A 6,452-nucleotide genomic window follows, 5' to 3' on the forward strand; every position below is an offset into this window, starting at 1 on the left:
ATTTAAAAATTTGAAATTTGAAATTCTAATACTAATTCCTAATTAAGTAACTTTTTAACCGTTTCAATTTTTAAATTTAATTTTTTTTATTTGTCACATTTATAAATTTTCTCTTTACTCCATTTACATTGCTATTTTTTAGATTGTCTCTGTACAATAATAGAGGTACTTTCATCTTTTTCTCTCTTTTTAATTATAAGCTATTTATTTTCAATTTCTTTATTTAAAGAAATAAAAAAAAGATTTTAACTAATAGTTGAATTTATTGACTGTGAGATTAAACTTATATTTATTTGAAAAAAGAAACTTTTGTGAAAAAATATATATTATTTTTCGTAAAATATATTTACGTAACTAAATAAATGAGTATGAAAAGAAAATTAAAGCTGCCATTGAAGTTAAACTGACCATTTAGTTATTTATTTATTGAGTAGAGATGCAGAGGAGTGAGGAGGTCAAATAGGATAGTTGGTAAAATGGTTGGAAAAAAATAGAGGAAAAATGAGAACTACATGAAAATAAATATATAACAAAACATAATGATTGGTTTAGAATTTTTGATGAAATAGGAACAGAGAAGAAGGAACAAATGTGTGTGGTGGGTCATGGGTATTTTGGCCAAATAAAATTTCATAAAATACAATATTTTTTATACATTATTTAGCTATTGACAAGTAATAAATTATTAGTTTATATTGTCTTCGTAATATTTTACTAAATTTGTTTATAAAAAAATTACCGGAAATCTGAGTGATAGTTCCAATGGTGTGCATTTTGAATCGGTGTTGTCGGACATTACAAATAGCAGCATCAATACAGGTTAATTTTTGGATGAATTTTTTTAAAACTTGCTTTTGTGAATATGTACTCACTTTATGTATTTTGATTTTCCTACCATTTATTCAATTATAAACTTTAACAGAAAATTTGTTCAAAACTAATGTCTCGAATTATCTTATTAGGTAATAACCAAACACCATATCGACCAAGGTTTCCAACTACTAATCCACACTCTGTAGGTGAAAAAGAACAATGTGCCAAGATTAATAGTATTAGTAATTCGGGTATCACACGTGGTCGTAGAGCATATGATAGCCCATGTCATCAGACAAGTCAACAACAGTTTCAACAAACATCAAACAATATCGACCAGTTACAAAGCCAGCGTATGTTAATATGCTTTTATTACTTAAAGACCAAACATTTAATTTTTCAATTGATCTATTAAAAACAATCTTTGGTATATGCTATATAATTATTATAGATTTATTGGAGCACACAAATCGAATTAGATTGGCCTTCAGTGATGAGATTAACCTTTCATTTGCCTGGAGAGCAAAATATCATCTTTAAAGACGATGATGATCTTGAGAAAATCGTGGAAGAAGAGGAAGAAAAATGTACGATGTTCTTAGCATGGATGGAGGCCAATAAAAAATTTGAATCAGGTCAAATTTTGACATGCTGAGTTTCCAAATCAATTTATTTATGATAGAGAAGCAAAGAAATGACATCCACGCAAAAGAGGGTATCCTATCGGGAGGTCAAACTATGTTCCATCGGGTACAGGTGATATTTATTATATGAGAATTTTGTTAGCTGTTCAGAGAGGTTGCACAATATATGAGTCTATTAGGACAGTTAATAGAATTACATATTCTAGCTTCAAAGATGCTTGCTATTCCATGGGACTACTGTGCGATGATAGGGAATTCATTACAGCTATTAATGAGGTAGCTGAACTTGCATCTGGTCATCAATTGAGAAAATTATTTGCGATGCTGCTGATATCTAATAGCATTAACAACCCAGAGCGTGTTTGGAATACAATTTGGACATTATTAGCTGATGATGTAACACCCTAACTACCAAAGCTCGCACTTCCGGTTGCGCGACTCTGATAGCTCGGACATTACGACGACACTTATATTAATTAATACTAAAATATGAGCCTGTTTAAAATTTTAAACCGCAATACCGCTCCCAAAGATACTTTCGTTCGATAACGTACATCCATAAATACCATTCAACTTACAACAACTCATAAAGACTACATCCATATATATACATAAATATATATAAATAATATTACAAACATAATCCAATACAATTCCTATCCTTCTTACAGATTATATCAAGATAAAGGCGAGGGTGCAGTAAACCATAACTAAAACAATACAGAGCATCACAACAACAATTAAATAAGCTCTTCATAACTTCTGCGCCCATATCCTGAAAGGGGAAAAATGTAGGGGGGTGAGAACATCATCCTCGAAAGGGTTCTCAGTAGAGGGTTTTTGGGAATTACTGTAATAGGATACATGAAGATAAACCGTACCAGTGATTAATAACCGTCTTATGCCTCTTTTCAAAAACAACGGTTTACAATAAAAATAAAGTCGGAAATCTTTTCTGAAAGAGGAACCATTCAATTCTCAAAAACTCAAAAGCCTTTCAAAACGGTTTACCTATGCTGAAACAAAATAGCCTTTCATATTTTATTCCAAACCAGAAACACAACCGAAATCAACCATCGGTTCATCTCATTCCAACCACGGCCCTAGGCCCAAACAATCCAACCATCAACCAATCATCACAATCCAACAGAGTCCCAGTAGCAAACACAAATAGGGAGATGCAAGCACAAACAAACAGTTATTGCAAGTAGAACAATTAGAAATTAATCACATAGGCAAACCAAGTATAGTATGCACACACAAACAATGTCACATAGATGCATATGATGCATGCCTGTCCCTAGTGGCTGATGATATCATCTGTCGGTTATATAGCCAACCCGACACGTCCTGATAGCTAACCATGGACAGAAACACCCATCGCGGAGCAAGTAGGTTTGAGCTACATTCCCAAGTCTTTAGGGGAGAATAGCATAACTCATTTCGCTGAATTCATTTAAAATCATTAAAATCTTGGCTTTCCGATTTGAGTAATAAAATAGGATCTAAGCCAAATCGAGTCACGTAATCATTTACTTCTTTCAAAGCCGTTTCCTTTACTTAGGCAAAACCAGCTTCAACCCCCATGATAAATTCTAAAGCGTTTCAACTGTTCAAAATTATTTTAGTCTTGCAAAAGTTTAGAGTTCAAAGAGTACTTAAAACCTTTCTCAAAATATTTCAAAATAAAACTTGTCAATAGACATTCAGGTTCTTTCAAAGTCATTGAAACTTCTTTAATTGAAACCCCTAAGTCAAATTCAAAGGCATAAACCCTTTTCACATTCAAACAGCTTTAAAACACAAGTTTCATCTAAATAACTTTCTCTTGAAAGAGATACAATGCCTTTCTTAAGAAGCAAGACTAAATCACAATTTCTTCTTTACTAACTCATTTCGAAAGCATGAATCATCCTTTTTTTGATAATTCAAATAAAATAGCAGAAGTCTTTAACTCATCATTTTCCAGACAACATTTCAATAAAGACTCGGATTTTATAGAAATTTCGGCAGCACCTCCCCTAAAACTTGGACTTTTGCCACCCGGTTCGGGTCCCAACTAAACCGTTTCTCATTCCTTTTCAAAAGCTCAAAACCAGAAATCAATTCAAAAGCAAGCTAAATCCAACAGTCGCCTCAATGGCATACCTCAAGGAAACCATTTCAAAAATCAACTCAATATCAACCGATTTAACTCATTTATAAAGCTTTAAAGAATCGGTTCAACAATAAATCATTTATCAAAACCAGAGCAATTAAAGCAACCCAGGCTGGATTTCAAGAGCATTCTATCTTTCACATCATCAAAATAATTGACTCAATTCAAACCAATCCTCAACGGATTAAACTCATTTCAAATATTTAAAGAATCAACTTCAAACATTACATTTCACAAGCCACACAACAATTCAGCCAAGCCAACATCCATAATCGTTCGAGTCAATCAAATAATACATAAGGCAGATACAATCACTAATTACACCATATCTCACATCAGTATCCATATGTAATAATTCCAATAATAAACTGTAGTTTTCGGAAAGCGCCCCTACCTCAAAACGCAAATTCCATAACTCAAACGCGTCACAGAGTCCTTTCCGCCTCAACCCGAAATCAACAATCAAAATCCCGGTTTCGCGTGTCTTTCTCAATAGTAGAAACAGCCTCAACGCCACAAGTAAACTCGGGTTCTAACTCCTAGAACCATCAACATCACAATTACTTTATTACACGGAACATAACACTAATGCAGAGCTCTCGAAACAGGAATACTTACTGAAACTAAGAAAGAACGGCTGAACTGAACCGCAATGCCCTCTGAATCGGTTGGGCGGTAGCCCTGGGAGTCAGCCCCAAGCAGCAGCGGCGATCTGAACCACACGCAGCGACGATGAAGTTCCAGGAAACTCAACAGAAGGGAAACTCAACTTAAAAGCCTTACTGGTAATGGAGCTCGGTGGCGGCAGCGGCGTTCCCGGCGGTTGAGGCTCGGCCAGAAGCTCCGGCGACACAGCAGCAGTGATGTTTTCCGGCGGCAGAGGCTTACTGGTGCACCCCATGAGCGGCAATAAGGTTCCCAACAGCAGCTGGGCTTCACGGCGGCAGAGTAAGCACAACTGGCAACGGCGCGGCTGGAGGTCACGGCGCGTACGGCGGCAACGCGGAAGGACTCCGATGCGGTGGTTGGACCTCAGCTCGGCCTCAGATCCGTTCTCTCCTTCGCGCATCTCCCTTTCTCTCAGTCTGGCTCGGCGACTCGCGGATGGACCGAATGATGGCGGCACGGGGACGGTGGCGCGACGGCGAGACGTGGGTTGACGGCAGGGCGCGGCGGCACGTTCTGTTCTCTCTTCCCTTGCGTGACAGCCCTCAAGGCGTGGCACGGCGGCACGGCAAGATGGGATGGCAGCGCTGAGCAGGACGAGGGCGCGATGGCGGCGGTGAGACTAGCACGCCAGCGCGAGTCTTCCCCTCCTTCTGCCTTATTCTGCGGCCCCTTCTCCTTACCCCCATTCTTCTTTCTTTTTTTCGTTCTTTCAGAGAGAAAGGAAGCTTTGTGTGTGTGTGCTGCCGCTGCTGGGTGTTTGGGGGGAAGGTTCGGTGGCTGTTAGGATTAGAGATTAGGGTTTCATGTTTTTGAAACTTAGGGTTAATGGTATTTTGGTAATTTCACATAAAATTGGGAATAATATAATAATTAAAACCCAAATTAAATCCAATACTAATTATATATAGAAAATATTATTTGCTCATCAATTTCACAAATTATTTTCAATAAAATGTCCAAATCCAAAATTTAGAAATAATATAATTAATTTCTCTATTTTCCAAAATAGCAATATCAATATATTAAAATATTGATTATTTAGTCAATATCATATAAAATCCTTATTATTTCATAACTATCAACTTTATAATGCAAATATAGGAAATAACCCAATAATTATAAGATTGGATAATAAATCATAATTATTTCAAATTCAATTAATCAAAACTTGCTCTAAATTTCTTTAATAAAGAAATTTCTGAAATTAAAGCTGTGGAAGTACTGAATTTGAAATTAGCTAATAATAGCCCTTTTTCAAAAGTTCTGGGTCTTACATCCTATCCACCTTATAAAAAATTTTCGCCCTCGAAAATTGATGCAAAACGAACGAATTTCTCATAACAGTTCACCCTTGAACACATTTAAGGAAGAAGCAAAAATATCTCAACATATAAACATATATACGGTTTTCAAATACTTGGATGGTCGTATGCATAAAGATACAAAGGCAGGAGTGTGATTGTAAAGCAAACGTTACAAGGTAGGCTCAATGCAAAAGATAACATGGGTCAATCATGTGATAGTAGGGCAAGGCATCAAAGGCTATAAAACAGGATGGAGTTAAAACGATGTGCTCAATATCCGCACACTAATCTTATATCAACCTCAAGGTTTCAACTTCCCAACTCCATCAACCACTTTACAATTCCATACAACCAGCGTATCGGTTTGAAACAAACTCAAGCTGAGTCGAGGAAGCATGAGGTTTACAGAAGAGAATATTTCAAACCCAAGACAAAGCTCACAGAACTCAAGAGCACGATTAAAAGTACTTCCGAATACATTGTTCATAAAGGAACCAAAACTTGCGGAAAAACTACTTCGCAGTCTAAAAGAAAGGTTAAGTATCAACATCCTTCAAGAGAGTAACAAAAGAATAATCGTGGCTTTACTTCAATACAATTTCATGTTGAAGTAAATCATGTAAAGTTTAAAAAAAAAATGCACACAAGTTTCGCTAAGAGCTAAAATATTTCCTCAAATATTTTAGAAAGATAATTACATGCACAACTTAACCAAAAGTAATTGATAAAACTCGGAAGAGAAATCAAATGCTTGTTCAAAAATTCCCAAAACCCATATTCAAACAAGCGTGTATAACATTTATAGGACAAAAGAGGAAGTTAAACTCTCTTTAGAAAAGAAATTTCGAGGTAAAATTTTACTTA

The sequence above is a fragment of the Arachis ipaensis genome, chromosome B06 (assembly GCF_000816755.2).
Source record: "Arachis ipaensis cultivar K30076 chromosome B06, Araip1.1, whole genome shotgun sequence".
NCBI lineage: Eukaryota > Viridiplantae > Streptophyta > Magnoliopsida > Fabales > Fabaceae > Arachis > Arachis ipaensis.